Here is a 20,344-nt window from a genome sequence, read left to right on the forward strand (position 1 = left end):
AGGTTTCTATGGCATTAGAATGCCAAGAAAAGGCTTAGAAAAAATTTTCAATTGGTACAGACAATTTTGGCCCGTTAAGCCAAACAGAGGGCATTTTGGTCATTTCGCCTTCAGAGACGATTTTTGACCGACTTGTCTAGTTAAGTAAATAATTATTATGATCTAAAATGTGAATAAATATTGTTAAAAATTGAATTGAAAATAAGTAGAAAAGAAAAGAAAAGAAAAATAAAAGAAATTGGGAATTATGACATCACATGATGTCATTAACATGCCCCCACCCAATCACAACTTGACAAACTAATTAAAAGGGATAAAAACTAATTAAAAGGAGACAAAATGAGAGACCAATCTGCACTCCCATCTTCATCCTTTGGGCAGCCAAAACGTAGAGAGAGAGAGGAGAGGGTTTCCACCATAGTTCAAGCTTCCAAGCTTGAAAACCTTGCTTATCTTGCGCCAAAAACCCTAGATCCCTTTAATAAAAATTACCCCCACCTTGTAGGAGTGTTTGGCAGCCAAGAAAAGCCAAGAAAGTGAAGGAATTGCTTGGGAAAATTCTGCTAAAAAAGGGTTAGTGCACTAAACAATTTCTTTTCTTTCTTTAATCTTGTAAGCATGCTAAATCAAGTAGAAATTGTGTGAAATTAAAAGAAAAACTTGAGTAAATGAAATCTTTAAATTTGGCAGCCATGAGAAAGTTTAAGGATTGTTGGTTTTTGATGAAATTAAGTGGCTTAATTATGTTATTGATGAGTATATATGATGGATAAAGTGATTTGGTATGAGTTTGGTGTGTGTATGCCATGAATTGGAAATTGGAGTTAGGGTTTGAGCATGAAATTGAGACTTTGATCATGCAATGGTTAAAGTAAGTTTTAATGGTCAATTAGTGATCATTTGGTTCTGCTTAAATCAAAAATGAAGTGAATTGTGTAGTGGGATTTGAGTGTGGTGTGGCTGCCCTTGGTGACCTGCAGGACTAGGCATGAGTCCAGCAGGTTTGGGTAGCAATAACTTGAATTTTAGAGGTTCAATTGGTACAAGGATAATTGGACATGAAACTAGACACATAATGGCACAACTTTGGTGAAGAAAGCCTGCCCAAAAAACCAAACTAAGTTGACCTAAAAATTGCCCTAATCCGGGTGACCTACAGTCTGCCTAGGCAAAATGACCAAATAAATAGTGTTTAGTCATTTGGTCATAACTCAGTGTAAAAAGGTCCTATTGACCTGAAATTTTACCAGAAAAAAGATGAGACATAGACCTAAAACTTTCATGAAGAATACAAATCCAAATTCTGACCATAACCTAGTCAAATTGCCAACCAAACTTAGGTCACCAAATCTGGCAGAACCAAATTGCCCAGAAATTCTGGGTACAGGTCACTCCGGCCAATTATGGTAAAATGACCATAACTTGAGCTACAAAACTCCAAATGGAGTGATTCAAAAAGGGAATTAAATAAGACACAATAAGGAACAACTTTGATGAAGAAAAGTTAGCTCAGTTTCCACTCTAAAATTGTCCAATGGAACAATAAACTTAGGTAATAAAAACTGAAAATTTAGAAATGCATCTAGGGGACTTTAAATTGCAATTGGCAATTAATATTAGCAAATGCAAAACTCAAAATGTGGGATCTTGGTGTAATTAGAATTAACATATCCATTAAGTATGAAAAAGTCAACATTTTGGTTGACTAGTAAGGTGAATAGTAATCAAAATGATTAGCAAACTAAGATGAAGACCTAGAACCAATTCTAAGCTTAAATGCTTAGAATTGTATGACAAATGTGGACTATGCATCCTAGTCAAAATTTGTTAAAAAGAAATTAAGTCTGTAAATTTGAAATCCATAAAATGTTTATGGATTACTTGAAATATGAAAAATAAGTCACCTAATTGATGTGAATAGATAGTTAGCGCTTATATACCCATCACAAATGGAATTCATAAAGTATTAGTAACTCAACTTGAAATATAAAATTTATAATTACATAAGTAGATTTTTGAATGTATAAATGAGAAAGGAAAAATGTTTTGAATACAATGGTACATGTGAACCATTGTTTAGAATTGTGATCATATAATTGATCAAATGAATGTAAGAATTATAATTGAAATTTATCATGAAATAATGAAGTCATTAAACACAATATATTAATATTTGATGATATTATGTGCCCTTGTATTGCCTAGATATATGTGTCAGATTGAATAGTTTGGCATGCCAATAGGATATTGTTTTAGCAGTACTACGAAAGGCTTTATGCCCATATTCATGGCTTTATGCCCGTGTTCATGGCTTTATGCCTGCATTCATGGCTTTATGCCAACATTCATGGCTTTTATGCCCGATTATGTGATATCATGGATTTTTAGCCATACTAATTGCATACGTGGTTGACGTTCTGTGTCCCATGGTATGACGGCCCGAGGCACCGCGGTGTCCAGTGCTAACGACCCGTTATCCAGTTTAGTCAGCCTGTCATAGGTTACTTGGACAGTGAAATTTATTGAAAAAAGTTAAGCATATTAGCAATTAAAAATATTAGAAATTAAATAAAATAAATGAGTAAGATGATCTAAAATAAATTAGAATAGATATTTATTAGAAAGAATCGAAATGAACTGGACCGATATTAAAATTTACTTGTTGTGAGATAATCTGAGACAACCTAGCAAGTATTGAGAAAATGTTAAAAGATTAGCAAAGAAAATTATAACATAAATAAATATTACAAATGTGACTTATATAATAATATAAGCATAAATTTATTATTTTTAGATCATTTTTCTTTGTACATTATTACTGTACATTGGCGAAATAAACACTTCCAAAGAAGACTAAATGAGGATAAAACATATTAAATTTTAGAAACCGCATGTGAAGTATAAATAAATCTTAATTATCTGAATTTGTTTTTATCTTTATTTATATATTACTTCCTTGTTATATTATTGCACCACTAAGCAGTAATGCTTAGCGCGATGGAATTGTATCTTTGCACAGGTACTGAAGGTAAAGCCCAGATAAAAATATTAAACAGAGATTTTGGAGTTTTGATCTGCATAAGTGTCTGAAGTACTCAAAGTTGTCACCTCCTCAGCAATGCATGTAGATAGGGTCCATATAGATTATATTTTATATTTTGTATAAAATGCTTAGATATTGTATTGTAATGTATATTATGAACAGGTAATTAATAGGAATGCGATGTAAATTAATTAATTAGCTTTTTCATATGTAATTAATTTATGTATCATGTAAATTATGAAATTTTGTAATTATTTTATAAATTATGTAAATTAAGGAAATTCGAAAATTTTGCTTCTATAATTTGAGAATGTTTACATATGAATTGAGTATGAATGGAAATGCATGGATGAGATTTGAAATATGAGAAAATTATGAGACTGATTGATGAGATAATTATGATTAGCATGGATAAGATTTTATTTTGAAAATATTATTGAATTTCAAACAGGTGAATATTGAAATATGCCAAACGATAATAAAATAGGAGAAACTCTGCTGGTTTCTCCGTCGAAAAATAATTAATGTTAAATTAAACGAATTCAAAATTATTAAAAAAATAAAGTAAGATAAGTTAGGGTGCTCCGGCACTGATTGTAGCACGCCTTGCTCGGCTACACTGTAGTCGGGTGTGGGGTGTTACATTTTCTCTAATACTCTCATTACGGACTTTATCTAGTCTAGTATGGCCACTCATCCACCTTAACATTCTCATCTCTGCAACTCTCATCTTAGATGCATACGACTCTTTCAGTGTCCAACACTCACTACCATATAACATAACCGGTCGTATGGCTATACGGTAAAATTTTCCTTTCAATTTATTGGGAATCTTATGATTACATAAAACACCCGTGGAACGTCTCCACTTCAACCATCTGGCTTTAATCTTATGATAACATCCTCCTCAAGTCCCCAATCTACTTGAAGGACTGAGCCTAGATATTTAAAGTGATTACTTTGGGGCAGTATCACTCCATTCAAAATAACTCCTTCCCTATCACTAGTTTGGCCTTCACTGAACTTGCAATGCATGTATTCTGTCTTCGTTCTACTTAACTTAAAACCCTTTGACTCTAAAGTACTTCTCCAAAGTTCTAGCTTTCTATTGACTCCTTCTCATGTCTCATCTATCAGAACAATATCATCCGAAAAAATCATGCACCAAGGAATACTCTCTTGTATATGTTTCGTCAGTTCATCTAAAACTAATGTAAAAAGGTAAGGGCTTATGGCTGATTCTTGGTGTAATCCAATTGAGATCGAAAAATCTCTTGTGTCCCCTCCCACTGTGCGCACGATAGTAGTTGCTCCTTCATACATATCTTTCAATACTTGTATGTACCTAATAGATACCCTCTTTTGTTCTAACACATTCCATAAGACCTCTCTTGGAACACTATCATAAGCCTTCTCCAAATCAATAAAAACCATGTGTAGATCTTTCTTTACATCTCTATATTTCTCCATCAAGCTTCTAATGAGAAAGATCGCTTCCATAATTGAATGACCGGGCATGAAACCAAATTGATTGAGAGAGATAGAAGTATCATGACATAGTCGATGCTCCACAACTCTCTCCCACAACTTCATAGTATGGCTCATGAGTTTAATTCCCCTATAGTTTGAGCAACTCTGTATGTCTCCCTTATTTTTAAAAATAAGTACTAAAATACTCTTCCTCAATTCATCAGGCATTTTCTTTGAGTTTAGAATCTTATTAAATAATTTAGTTAACCATGCCACTCCCATATCTCCCAAATACTTCCACACTTCAATTGGTATTTCATCGGGTCCACAGGCTTTACCCACTTTTATTCTCTTAAGTACTTTCTTTACTTCTAAAGATCTAATCCTTCTCGTATAATTCACATTCTTTTATATTGTTCTATAATCTATATTCATGCTATTATCATTTTGACTATTATTAAAGAGATCATTAAAATAATTTCTCCATCTTTCTTTAATGTCCTCATCTTTCACCAACACTTTTCCTTCTTTATCCTTAATGCACCTAACTTGATTGAGATCTTGATATTTCCTTTCTCTCCTCCTTGCTAATCTGTAAATATCTTTCCCCCCTTCATTAGTTCCAAGTTTCTCATATAACTTTTCAAAGACCTGTGCTCTTGCTTGACTAACTGCCTTTTTTGCCTCTTTCTTTGCTAACTTGTACTGTTCATATGCCTCATTATTATCACATTTAGGTAATTTCTTATACCATTCCCTTTTTCTCTTTACTGCCTTTTGTACTTCCTCATTCCACCACCATCTCTCTTTTGAGGGTGGTCCATGTCCTTTAGACTCTCTAAGTACTTTTCTAGCTACTTCTCTAATCTTTGATACCATCTGTATCCACATATCATTGGCCTCCATATCCAGCATCCATACTTCGGACTCGAGAAGCTCATTTTTGAACTTCACTTGCTTTACTCCTTTGAACTCCCACCACTTTGTTCGAGCAACACTATTTCTTCTGACCTTACTTGAATTGTTCCTAAACATGACATCCAAGACCACCAACCGATGTTGACTTGTTAAAGCCTCTCCTGGAATGACCTTGCAATCCTTGCATAGAGCTCTATTTGTCTTCCTAGTTAAGAGGAAGTCAATTTGGCTTCTATGTTGCCCACTTTTGAATGTCACTAAATGTGACTCTCTTTTTATAAAGTAGGTATTTGCTAGTATTAGGTCGTATGCCATAGCAAAATCCATGATGCTTTTTCCCTCCTCATTTCGACTGCCAAAACAAAAATCTCCATGAACATTCTCATAACCTTGTCTATTACTTCCTACATGCCCATTCAAATCTCCACCAATGAAAACATTCTCTTCATTCGGTATGCTTTGCATTAAATCATCCATATCTTCCCAAAACCTTAGTTTACTCTCTCTGTCTAGTCCTATTTGTGGGGCATAAGCACTAACTATATTTATTGTTTCTCCTTCTAGTACTAGCTTTACTAGTATAATTCTATCTCCTACTCTTTTCACAGCTATTACTGTATCTTTCAATGTCTTGTCTATGATTATGCCCACTCCGTTCTTTCCTATCCGGTAAACAACAGTTTGTACCCTGAATTACTCACTTCCTTACTTTTCTCTCCTACCCATTTAGTCTCCTGAATGCAAGCAATATTCACCATTCTCCTTTCCAAGGTATCCACAAGCTCCATTAATTTTTCTGTAAGTGATCCAACATTCCAAGTACCAACCCTGATCCTCCTCCTATCTTGCTCCCTTCTAATTGGTCTCCTTCTATGATATCTTCTATTGTTTTCTATGTCTATCTTGTGTTCTGTTCCACTATTTATTCTACTGTTTGTCCTATGGACTAACTTCTTTACCCACACACGTCCATGATGTGGGAACCCTTGCTCACTTAACACCACACCTGGGCGCTGACATGGCGCGTCACTTTCGGTGAACGCCCTACACCCTTGCATATTTCTCACTACACCCGGGCTCCGATGTAGCGCGTCGTTAGTAGAGGACGTCCCAACGTTTATATCATTTGAATCCATATCATAGGGTGTGACCAAATTTTTACGCTGGTTGTCACCTACCGTAACCCTCCTCCTTTATCCGGGCTTGGGACCGGAATGTAAATTTGCATGAAAATTAAAAATATACTATGTGTAAGCTTTTCTTAAAATTCCAGCAGCCTTGGGCTTGGTAGGGTTTTGAAAATTTTTCTTGAATTAAAATGGTACCCTAGCTGCCCTTAACACTAACCTATTGTTTAGGATGGTGAAAGGTAAGTGAATGCATGATTTAAGATGGAATGGGTTAGGGTTTGGGTATGAAATTGAGACTTTGATCATGAAATAGTGAAATTAAGTTTTAATGGTCAATTAGTGACCATTTGGTTATGTGTGAATGAGAAATGAAGTGGTTTGTGCAGTGGGAATTGAAGTTAGTGTTGCAGCCTTGGCTAACCTACAGGACTGACCATGAGTTGAGCAGGTTTGGGCAGCAATAACTAGAGTTGTAGAAGTTCAATTGGTTCAAGGCTAATTAGACATGAAACTAAACACATAATGGCACAACTTTGGTGGAGAAACCATGCCCAAAAAATCAAACCAAGTTGACCTAAAGATTACCCTAATCTGGGTGACCTGCATTCTGCCTGGGCAAAATGACCAAATGAATACTATTTATTCATTTGGTCATAACTCAGTGTAGAAAGGTCCAATTGATCTGAAATTTTACCAGAAAATATCTGAGACATATATCTACAACTTTCATGAAGAAACCTAACCCAAATTGTGACCATAACATGTTCAAAAGGTGACCTATAATCACTACACAAAAATACTGTAGATTTGGTCAGTCCAGAAAATCTAGGAAGTTGGCAATCCGGCCAGTTATGGTGTTTAGGCCATAACTTGAGCCAAAAATCTCCAAATGGAGTGATTTAAAAAAGGAAATGTAACTAGACACAATAAGGAACAACTTTCATGTTGACAACCTTGCCCAATTCCCACTACAAAAATGACTAATGGAACAGTAAATATAAGGCTTGAAATCTGAAAATTTTGAACAACTAACATTAAGCTTAGAAATGGTATTGGCAACCAATACCAACAATTTTAAAATGCAAAATGTGGTATGTTGGGAGTATTAAAACTAATACCTATTGTCTATGCAAAAGTCAACATTTTTGTTGACTAATGAAATGAATAGTAACACCTAAACTTAAATTTCAAGAATTGTACAATTTAAGAATATAACATGCCTTAGTACACCTAGCAAGATTGGTTTGGATAGGTTGGCATGCCAATAGGGTTCTGTTAGCAGTACTGCATAGGGCTTCATGCCATTCTATGTTTTATGGCCTCACGTGCCATTCTGTGATAAAATAGCCTTTGGCTATGTTGATTGAGTTATTATACTTAGATTTTATCCCTGATAATTATTACAGCTTATTAGCTGTTCTATTGCACACCGGGAGACACAATGTGACTGATGGTGTGATGGTCTGAGGTACTTCGTACCCAGTGCCAGTTTACCCATTTATCCAGTACAGTAGACTAGTATGGGTTACTCGGGCAATGATAATAAATCTTACCAAATTTTAATCGAATAATATTGTAATAAATGCCAAATATTAAGTCTACCAAAGATGTAAACATACATTCTACATATTCACTTTATTTTAGTTAATTTATTTTATATTATCACCACAAAGCAGAATTGCTTAGAGCATCGCTTTTGCCACACGCAGGTACCGGAGACATAGCTGGGGAGTCCAGTAAACCTCATACCAGGTGAACTTTCAGATCTGCACATAGAGTCCAGAGTCACCTCACATTTGTATTGCATTGTTAGGACATTAGGCTACTTTTGGTCTTTTGTATTTTGTAAACTTTTGTAATGTATATTATAAACTCATGTAATTATGCTTTTGATGTAATTATTTATGAACCATGTTCAGTAATAAATTTGAGTATTTCTTATTGAATTGAGTATGATATGAAATGAATTGAAATTTGAGATATTGAATTCATTTGAGAAATTGTTGAAAAGATATTGGCGGTTGACTGAGATTGATAATATGATTATATTGGAAGTGTTTTTAATAGATTCAGAAGAACTGTTTTTCCAATTTACAGCCGGCACTCTACCAGATTTTCTATAAAATTTGCGAAAAATTCAGATTAATCAAAAATTGTAAATAAATGAATTAAAAGGGTAAATTGTAATGGAAATATGAATTGGTGGTCCAACACACTGTGTGGCATATCTTACTCGGCTACACTGTAGACAGGTAAGGGGTATCACAATAAGTGCCTATCATGTTTTTTATATGGCGTGTGACTCACCATTCCATCTTATTTATATCTCATATAAATACATTGGGAACAAACATGAATACAATCTTTCTGGATAAGTCATGTCCTGTGTGAAGTATCCATGATTGTGAACCAATTTATGATACTTTGTGCTAGAAATACTGTCACTTATATTCTTAACAACTTAAGAATAGAATTTCTAACAAAATATCAATGGACCTTTTTTATTATACATAAATATATTATGTAAACGGAAAAGTGAAAATGCCTTTTATATAATAAAAACATGTATAAGATACATATTAAATGATATGCTCTAGGGCATACTACTAACACATGCACCATGGACAAAGGAGAAACCTTAAACTAGCCATAGTCTTACGACTTAAGGCATCAGCTACCACATTTACTTTCCTGGGTTGGTAGTCTATTAAGCAGTCATAGTCTTTGATCAGTTCTATCCACCTCCTCTGCCTTAAATTCAACTCATTTTGTGTACCTGGATACTTTAAGCTCTTGTGATTTGTGTAGATGTAACACTTTTCCCCATACAAATACTGTCTCTAGATCTCCAAAGCAAATACTATGGCTACTAGCTCCAGGTCATGTGTAGGGTAGTTTCTCTCATGTGGTTTCAGCTAATGTGATGCATGAGCAATGACATTTCGGTATTGCATTAGTACACAGCCTAGCCCATTGTGAGAAGCATCACTGTATATAGTATACTCTTTACTAGGAGTACGTAAAGTTAGGACTGGAGCTTTAGTCAAACATCTTTTTAACTCATCAAAGCACTATTAACATTTATCAGTCCACTGAAATTTTACATCTTTTCGAACCAGCTTGGTCAGTGGAGATGCTAACATAGAGAATCCCTTTACAAAACAACGATAGTAACTAGCTAAACCCATAAAATTGTGAACTTCTGTAACATTTCTGGGTGGCTTCCAATTAAGGATAGCTTCTACCTTGTGCGGATCTACTTTAATGCCTTCAGCTGATACAATGTGCCTCAAGAAGGCAATTTCTTTCAACCAAAATTCGCACTTAGATAGTTTGGCATACAATTGTTTCTCCCTTCAGGTCTATAGCACAATCCTCAAGTGCTTATCATGCTCCTCTGCACTCTTTGAATATACCAAAATGTCATCAATGAATACCACAACACACTAATCTAAATATGGCCTGAAGATAATGTTCATCAGGTCCATAAAAGCAGCTAGAGCATGAGTCAAACCGAATGGCATTACTAAAAACTCATAGTGGCCATATCGAGTTTTGAAGGCAGTTTTTGGAATGTTCTGTTCTTACACCCTCAACTGATAATAGCCTGATCTTAAATCAATTTTGGAGAACTCAGCTGCATCCTTCAACTGATCAAACAAATCATCTATGTGAGGCAGTGGATATCTATTCTTTATGGTAACCTTATTCAAGTGTCTGTAGTCGATACACAGATGGAGAGTACCATCTTTCTTCTTGACAAACAAAACTAGTGCTCCCCAAGGTGACACACTGGGGCGAATGAAACCCTTATCAAGTAATTCTTACAACTGCACCTTTAGCTCTTTCAACTTAGCCGGTGCATTCCATATGAAGTAATGGAGATTGGTTCCACACTAGGCATAACTTCTATTTTGAACTGCACTTCTCTTTCCGGAGGTAACCCTGGCAATTCTTCAGGAAACACATCTGGAAAGTCACATACAGTAGAAATATCCCTCAATGTTGGACTCCCTACTTGGGTGTCTATCACGTGAGCCAAATATGCTTCACACCCCTTCCGAATCATTTTTCTAGCAAGTGTAGATGAAATGAGATTTGATGGCAATGATTGCCTCTTCCCATGTATTACCACATCACCATACTGAGGGAAACCAAAAGTGACTGTCTTCAGTCTACAGTCAATCATTGCATGATGCTTGGCTAACCAATTCATGCCCAAGATGATATCATAATCTCTGAAGGGCATTTCAATCAAATCGGACAGAAAAGTATGTCCTTGGATTACCAAAGGACAATCCTTATATAACTTATTCACCCTAACCTCCTACTCTAATGGACTAGTTACTAGAACATCAAAATCCATTTTCAAGTTATAGTAGTAAAACATACAATTTTAGCACTGTCATATGAGTGTGTGGAGCTAGGATCAAATAACACATATACATCTCTATCAAAAATAGAGAAATTACAAGTAACCACATCTGAAGTTTTGGCCTCCTCCCTTTGGCGCATAGTGTATACTCTAGCTGGAGCACTACCCTACTCTGGCTGATTAACTGTGCCCTGATTGCCATAAGTGTTGTCCTTACCTCTGCCTTTGCCTCTGCCTCTGCCTCTGCCTCTGCCTCTGCTGGCTGGCTGGCTGTGAACCTCTTGTGGCAAAACCTTAGACTGACCCTTTAGTGGTTGCAGGTGGCCCAGATCTACAAGGACTAGTGCAATCCTTCGCAAAATGCCCCATTCCCCCACAATTAAAACAGGCTCCAGTAACTTTATAACATACCCCTCCATGGGTCTTACCACATGTCTCACATGGATGGGGAGGGAAAGAACTCCTGGTCATCTGCTGACTAGATCTAGGTGGTTTCTGTCCTGAAAACCTTCCCCTACCAGATTTTTTGCCACCCTATCTCCCAAAATTCCTCCTTTTACCAGAATTTCCACTAGAACTCTGACCTGTTATTTTTCCACTTTCTCTTTTTCTGTCTTTTCTTTCTCTGGTGCCCCTTCTAATTCTATTCTCTCTAACTCTAGGGCTTGAGATATCAGTTTAGAGAAATTGTCATGTCAAAATCTGACAAGTTGCAATCTTAGACTGGGCTTCAAACTAAACTCAAATCTTTTGCATCTATCCCTACTAGTGGTGAGTAGGCTATTAGTAGTATGCCCTAGAGCATATTATTTAGTATGTATCTTACACATGTTTTATTAATAAAAGGCGTTTTCACATTTCCGTTTACATAATATATTTATGTGTAATAGAAAAGGTCCATTTATATTTTGTTAGAAATTCTATTCTTAAGTTGTTAAGAATATGAGTGATTTCTAGCACAAAGTATCATAAATAGGTTCACAATCAAGGATACTTCACAATAAAGAAATGACTTATCCAGAAAGATTTTAATCATGTTTGTTCCCAAGTTATTTATATGAGATGTAAATAAGATGGAATGGTGAGTCTCATGCCATATAACAAACATGATAGGCACTTATATATGATAAGTAGGTCGAACCAGTAACATTTATGACAAGCACATGGAGTTTACTCTTATCAATGTATTGTCATAAATCATATCAGTGCATATAATCTTTAGACCTGAAATAGCACAGTTATCTCGTATATAGGTGGTTTGAGTTTGATACTAATTTCATACTTATACTGTGTATGGGTATATGGGCATGTGTTGGCTCCTACTAGTTATATATGGAGGTAGGTGTTGATCAAGATGGAATCTGTTCCTCTAAGTAAATAGGGATAAAATCCTGTGTTCATTTAATTGTTCTTGATGTTTCAAGTTCCTGGCCAGGATAGATAGATTTAATCAGAAAAAGAGTTTCTGATGAGAAAATCTTTTTAATCAAGAACTGAAATTAAAAGAGAACATAATATTCATAGCAAATGGGGTTTGACATAAACCATGACTTCTGCTTGAATTGGGGTTTTGCAACAGAGAGATTCTAATGCATGGTAACATATGATTATAGTTCCATTTAAGGTAAACCTTATTACTAATTGGGTGGCCATGACATGCTATGCTAGGTGTTAACCATAGTCTATGAGGTGCATAAAATGAGTTAGAGAAATCATCTATGGTAAGAAAGAGCTCTGATGATATTAAAAGTTGATATCATGTCTCATTGCCAAATAATAATGAGCCTAGTAAGTTACACACATACACAAGTAATCACCAAATTAAATATGATTTAATTAATTAACTAAAAAGTTTAATTGATTAATTAAATAGTTTTGGTTTGCAATTAGATTGCAAAGTCCCTAGCATGGATTGAAACCAAATCTAGGTTATTGGATGTATAGTATGTAACACTCCCCGCCCGTCTACAGTATAGCTGAGCAAGGCGTGCTACACGGCGTACCGAAGCACCTAGTCTGTAATCAACTCATTTCCTAAACTCAATTTGATTTTAAGAAGTCTTTTATGCAATATTCATATCATGCTGATACTATTTTCATACTTTAATAAAATCAGTATTTCAAAAATTGTAATAAAAATCTAGCATGGTGCCGTCTGTATATCGAACAAAATGTACTTCTAAACCTATTAAAAATAGTTCAATATGATAATCTCAACCATCCAACTAATTTTCCATTCTCACAATTTCATAATTTCAAAATACAGTCCATCATATTTTACATTCATCAAAACACTATCCATAGGAGTTTAATATATACAAATTAGTACAAACTTTAAAGTTTTATGATATCGATACATATTACATAACAAAATGTCAAAATACAACTGATAGTTATTGCACAAGATCCTAAGTCCTACCATGTATGCAGTGTAGTGCAGATGACTTTGGACTCCTGTGCAGATCTGATGTCTCACCCGGTCGTAGGTCTGCTGGGCTCCCCAGCTGTGTCTCCAATACCTATGCATTATAAAAGCATCGCGCTAAGTTATTTTACATAGTGGTGCCAAATATAAAGAAATATATACTAAAATAAAGTAAATGAATTGTTTATGAATTTATGACATCGATATTCTTTACTGTTATTGATTCTATTTTTATTTGCTAACCTTTCATTTTTGCTAATTTTGGTGGTGTTGTATATTAATAAACTAAATTTAGCTATTTGAATTTAATAATGCTTAAATTAACTGCCCGTGTAGCCTATATACTGACCAGACTAGATAAACGGATATATTGGCACTGGGTACCTAGTACCTCGGGCCGTCACACCATCGGTCACAAAGTGTCTCCCAGTGTGCAAACAGTGTGGCTAAAAAGCCATATAGTCAATCTGGTGGTAAGCCAAGTATAATAACACAATAGGTATAGCCATAGGCTATTAAAGTCACAGTGTGGCATAATATGCCGTAAAAACATAGTATGACATAAAGCCATTTACAGAATAGCTATCAGAATCCTATTGGCATGCCAACCTATCCAAACTAGTCAACTAGGCAAACTAGGGCACGTTATAAATTAATTGTTTAATTCTTCAATTTTTAGAGTTTACTAGCTATTATGTAATTCATAAGTTAATGCATATGTTGACCTTTTTAGGTAATATAGATAAGTTGTTTCTAGCATCAACGTGTCACAATTTACAATTCAATATGCTGTCAAGATAATGCAATTTACCCTTTCCACAAGTTGGCATTCATTGCCAAATTACTTCAAGCATCATTTTATGTAATTACCAAATTTTTAGTTTTAGTATGCTAGATTGGTCTAGCTTATTGTCCTATTTCTCTTGGTTTTTAGCTTCTAGTCAAAGAAGCAAAATTGTAGCGCTATGTCTTATTAAACCTTTGACGCAAATTTCAGGTTATTCTGAGTTGTATAGACCAAGATATGGTCAATTTACTAAAGTTGGACAGATTGCACCTTTAGTGCAAAATTTGGTCAATTTTAGGTCACATTTAGTTTTGGCAGTTTTGGTACCCGAACTTGTGCAAGCTATTTGACTTAGTTCTGGCCATTTCTAGGCTTTGGTGTCTTCATAAGAATTGTAGCTCTATGTCTAAGCTATCCATGGCAAAAATTTCATGTCATTTAGACCTGTTTTGAGTGAGTTATAATCATATTAATGATTACTATTCATATAGTCAAAAATCTGGGCCTGCACTTACCAATTCCAAATTTGGTCATTTTTAAGTCAGTTTCTAGGCAGAATTTTGGCAATATTTCTACATGAAAGTTGGCCTATTTGGTGTCTAATTTCACCCCCCATCGGCCTCATACCAATTGGTTCACAGTTTTGCACTTATAACCTAATTTATATACTGCCAACACACACAACCTACATTTGAAAATTACACTTCCAAATTTGATAATCCTCCTCCTGCCAATACTTCAATATTCAATTATGGCACTTCTATATATATAGTACACAATTCCAACAAAGCATTTTGGGTAGAACACTCAAGTGCTCAATGCACACAATACACGGTTAAAGTTTAACATTTACTTCCACTGAAATTCAACATACCTCAACACCAATATTACACATACACTTCCATGGCAACTACACATGCTGCCCATAATTTAACACTATCACACCTCATCAATAAATTACATAAACTCACATATAATTTCAAAATATTATAGGCTACCAAACATGGCAGTTTAACAAAGTATCAAAGTCCCATTTTCAAACCCTTAATTCAAGCACTAACATGCACATACTTGGACATTAAGCTACTAAAACATCCATTTGAGTAAATCCACCTTAATTCCAATCCATTAGAGGTAAGAAAAACTCAAACACAATAAACTTTCATGGCTGCCGAAAATGGACAAGTTCATATCTCAATATTTTCTTCCTTTCTCTTCACCAAATTACTCACCTCAACCTAAACACAAAGTTTACTAAAGCAAGGGAGAGGATTTGGACACTTACCACTTGAGAGCTTCCCTAGAACTTCACCAAATCTTCTTTTTTTTTGTTCCCAATATCTTCCCCAAGATGAGTAGGCAAGCTTTAATGAAGGATCCAAGTGGAAATGATGGCTAAATCAAGGTTGAATGGTGGTGGAGCTCATTCGGCTATGGAGGTCTTCCATGGAGGTTCACTTCGACGAAGGTTCTAAAGGTTGAAGATGACCTTTGTTTCTGTCCACTAAGACCTTATTATATGTCTCTTATGATTTAGTTAGTGGAGCACTAGGATTAGTTTAATGTTTAATTATTCCAAGTTTCACAAATTTCATTTTATGCCCCAAACTTCCATTATTTATATAATGTACCACATTTTAATTTTTCATGACATTTTCAAAGTGTAATACCATTTATTTTTAATGGATATTAAGGTCAAAAGGCAACTCTAAGTATCAAATAACCAAAATGCCCCACTTTGGGTTATATTCCTAATTTTTCGGTAACACTGATTTTTATTGATTTCTTGATTTTTTTATTTTTTTTTATACTAATTTATTAATTTTTCTTTGATACTTCTAGTGACAATTACATTTCAATAAACCTTTAATTATATCTCAAAATTTAATTCCGAGAGTTCCTCACAGTCCTGGGGTCGGCAATTGCCTTCGTCGTAATTTCCCAGTGCGATCACCCATCGCTACGGTGCCGGCTCGTTTAACTTAGTTTCATTTTCTCTCTTTTATTTTTCTTTAATTTTTCTTGTATTTTCTTTTTATTTATTTCGTCATTATATGTCTGTTCACTATTACCCAAGTATAGTTCCAAACATCCTGACTTGCCCGGACTGACAATAGGTCACCGGAGCAACAGAACGTACAGACTACTTACAGGGAGGATGTTACAACTTTCCCCTCTAAATAAAAATTTCGTCCTCGAAATTTACCTGATGTGAAGAGCTGAGGGAACTGTTGTCTCATTGTCTCCTCATTCTCCCATGTTGCCTCTTCCGTGTTGTGGTGCCTCTATAGGATTTTCACTAGTGGAATTGTCTTGTTTCTAAGTTCTTTTACCTCTCGTGCTAAGATTTTAATCGGTTCTTCTGCACATGTCAGGTCAGGTTGTACAGCTTTTTCTTCTGCTAAGATGACATGTGAAGGATCTGATCTGTATCTTCTAAGCATCGAGACATGGAACGCATTATGTATCTTGTCCAGCTCAGGTGGTAAGGCTAATCTGTAGGCTACTGGTCCCACACATTCAATAACTTCATATGGGCCAATGAACCTAGGGCTTAATTTTCCCTTTTTCCCGAATCTCAGCACTTTCTTCCATGGCGATACTTTAAGAAATACCTTCTCACCAACTCCATACTCAATGTCCTTTCCTTTCAAGTCAGCATAAGATTTCTGTCGGTCCGAGGTAACTTTTAAATTAGCCTTTATTAGTTTCATCTTTTCCTCTATCTGTTTTACCAGGTCTGGTCCCACTAGCTTATCTTCACCCAATTTAGTCCAACATACAGGTGTTCTGCATTTTCTCCCATACAGTGCTTCATAGGGTGCCATTTGTAGGCTAGCTTGATAGCTATTGTTGTATGCAAATTATGCCAGTGGAAGGTATCTGTCCCAACTTCCCTCAAACTCAATAACACAACTCCTCAGCATATCCTCGAGGACCTATCACATGTATTCAGTTATTATTATCATTATCAGTTTATTGTTTGCAATAACTCAATGAGTTTCAAAATTTACCTGGATTATTCTTTCTGATTGTCCATCCGTCTGAGGATGAAAAGTCATACTAAAATGGAGTTGTGTGCCCAAGGATTCTTATAATTTCTTCCAAAATCTAGATGTAAACCTCGGGTCTCTATCAGATATAATGGAAAGCGAAATTCCATGTAGTTTAACTATCTCACTAATATATAATTCTGCTAGCTTTTCCAGTGAGTAGTCAGTTCTGACTGGCAGAAAATGTGCTGATTTGGTCAACCTATCCACAATCACCCATGCTGCATCATGCTTCTTCTGAGTGAGAGGCAGACCACTGACAAAGTCCATAATGATTCGGTCCCATTTCCATTCAGGTATGTTTATGGGCTGTAACAAACCTGATGGAACTTGGTGTTCTGCTTTGACTTGCTGACATATCAGGCATCTAGTTACATAGTCAGTTATGTCTTTCTTCATACCCGACCTCTAGTATCGAAGTTTCAGGTCATGGTACATTTTTGTGCTTCCTGGGTGCATAGTATACACATTGTTATGTGCTTCTTTCAGAATACTGGTTTTCAACTCTTTATCATTTGGTACACACACTCCTTCTTTATAGTACAAGCACCCATTTTCTTTCACTTTATATTCAGTTTCCTTTCCCTCAGTAATTTTGCCCATAACAGTCATTAATTTCTCATCTATCTTCTGCCCATCCTGTATCTATTGTAACAGATTCGGCTTCACTTGCAACTTAGCCAAAATAACTCCATCATGAGTTAAGGAGAGTTGGGCATTCAGAGATCTTAATGCTATAATAGATTTTTTGCTTAAAGCATCAGTGACTATATTTGCCTTCCTAGGGTGGTAGTCAATCACGCAATCATAATCTTTCAGGAATTCAACCCATCGCCTCTGTCTCAAATTAAGTTCCTTCTGGGTTGGAAGATACTTCAGACTCTTATGGTCTGTGTATATGTAGCATTTTTCTCCATACAAGTAATGCCTCCATATCTTCAATGCGAAGACAATTGCTGTTAACTCTAAATCATGAGTAGGGTACTTCTTTTCATGTGGCCTTAACTGCCTGGAAGCATATGCGACCACTTTCCCTTCTTGCATGAGTACACACCCTAACCCATTATGTGAGGCATCACTGTATACTACAAAGTCTTTTCTCGACACTGGCTGTATTAACATTGGTACCTCTATCAACATAACCTTCAGCCTCTCAAAACTGGCTTGACACTTGTCATTCTAGTCAAATTTCATATTCTTGTGTAGTAATTTGGTCATTGGAGCAGCTATCAGAGAAAATCCCTTTACAAATCTTCTATAATATCCAGCTAACCCCAAGAAACTTCTGATCTCAATTGTATTTCTTGGAGGCTTCCATTCCATCACTACTTCAATCTTCTTGGGATCCATTCTAATCCCTTCAGCTGATACTACATGTCCAAGGAATGCAATCTCATTCAACCAGAACTCACACTTGGATAATTTAGGATACAGTTTCTTCCCTTTTAGAGTCTGCAGAACAATTCTCAAATGCTCATCATGTTCTGCTTTATCCTTGGAATACACTAGGATGTCATCGATGAAGACCACTACAAATCGATCTAAGTATGGATGGAAGATGTGGTTCATAAGGTCCATGAATGCTGCTGGAGCATTTGTTAACCCAAATGGCATCACCAGGAATTCATAATGCCCATACCGAGTTCTGAATGCAGCCTTAGGCGCATCTGCATCCCTAACCCTTAGCTGATGATACCCTGATCTGAGATCAATCTTAGAAAATACACCGGCTCCCTTCAACTGATCAAATAGATCATCAATTCTAGACAATGGATACTTGTTCTTCATTGTTACTTTGTTTAACTGTCGGTAGTCAACACATAACCTCAGTGTCCCATCTTTCTTCTTTATAAACAGTACTAGAACTCCCCACGGTGACACACTGGGGCATATGAACCCCTTATCTAGTAATTCTTGCAGCTGAATTTTTAACTCTTTCAATTCAGTAGGTGCCATCCTATATGGAGCAATTGAAATTAGAGCTGTACCCGACATAATTTCAATAGCAAATTCAACTTCCCTTTCTAGTGGCAAACTAGGCAATTCCTTAGGAAATACCTCAGAGAAATCCCTTACTATGGGTATGTCAGACAAGTCAAATTTACCCTGCCTAGTGTCAACCACGTGTGCTAGATAGGCTTCACACCCTTTTCTCAACCATCTCCTTGCTACTGTAGCTGACATGACATTGGATAAGAAATCTGTCCTTTCACCCACAACTGTTATTTCTTCATTCTCAGCAGTTTTCAGAGAGATTCTCTTCAATTTACAATCTACTATTGCCTGATGATGGGATAACCAGTCCATTCCTAAAATCACATCAAACTTAAGGAAAGGTAGTTTGATTAAGTCTGCCGAGAACTCTTTCCCTTGAATCTTCAATGGATAGCCCTTATATACCTTGTTTACTACCACACTGTGGCCTAGCATATTTGTGACCAGGATGTCTTGGTCACTTTCCTCTACTGGTATTCCCTTTTATACGGGCAACTTGATACAAATATATGAATGAGTAGATCTAGGATCCACTAATGCATGCACAAAAGTATTATAGAGGAGGAACGTACCCTTGATGACATCTGGAGCATCCTGTTCCTCCTGTACCCTTATAGCATAGGCTCTGACTGGTTTTCTATCTTCTACTCTCCCCACAGACTCTGATATAGGTTTCTGTGAAGTACTGGCTGCCTCAGCCTTACCCAGTTTTCTACCCCTTGGAGCTAGAAGAGCAGGCCTATCAGTTGATACCAGAGTAGATGTAGCAGTTCTGTGCGAACAATCTCGAATTAGGTAGTCTTTAGACCCACACAGTACACAAGCACCTATCATCCTCCAACATTCACCTTTATGCCATTTTTAGCAATGTGGGCAACCAATAGATACTGTTGGGGCTGGTCCCCTGAACCCTGTCCCTGGAGAGCTAGCCACTGAAGGTGTGGACTAGCCTCTCCTCGGTGCAAACTGAGATTTGGGCCTCTGTGACTGACCCTGACTTGGTGCTCTACTGAAACTCTGAGTAGGCGAACCTCTGAATTTCTTACTAGGGGTAGAAGATGTACTGGCTGACCCTGACCTCTTTTATGTTGTCTATCCCTTCTGTTCTGCTCATTCATTCTAACTTTTTCAACCTTAAGTGTGGCTTC

Source organism: Hevea brasiliensis, chromosome 7 (genome assembly GCF_030052815.1).
Source record: "Hevea brasiliensis isolate MT/VB/25A 57/8 chromosome 7, ASM3005281v1, whole genome shotgun sequence".
NCBI classification, from domain to species: domain Eukaryota; kingdom Viridiplantae; phylum Streptophyta; class Magnoliopsida; order Malpighiales; family Euphorbiaceae; genus Hevea; species Hevea brasiliensis.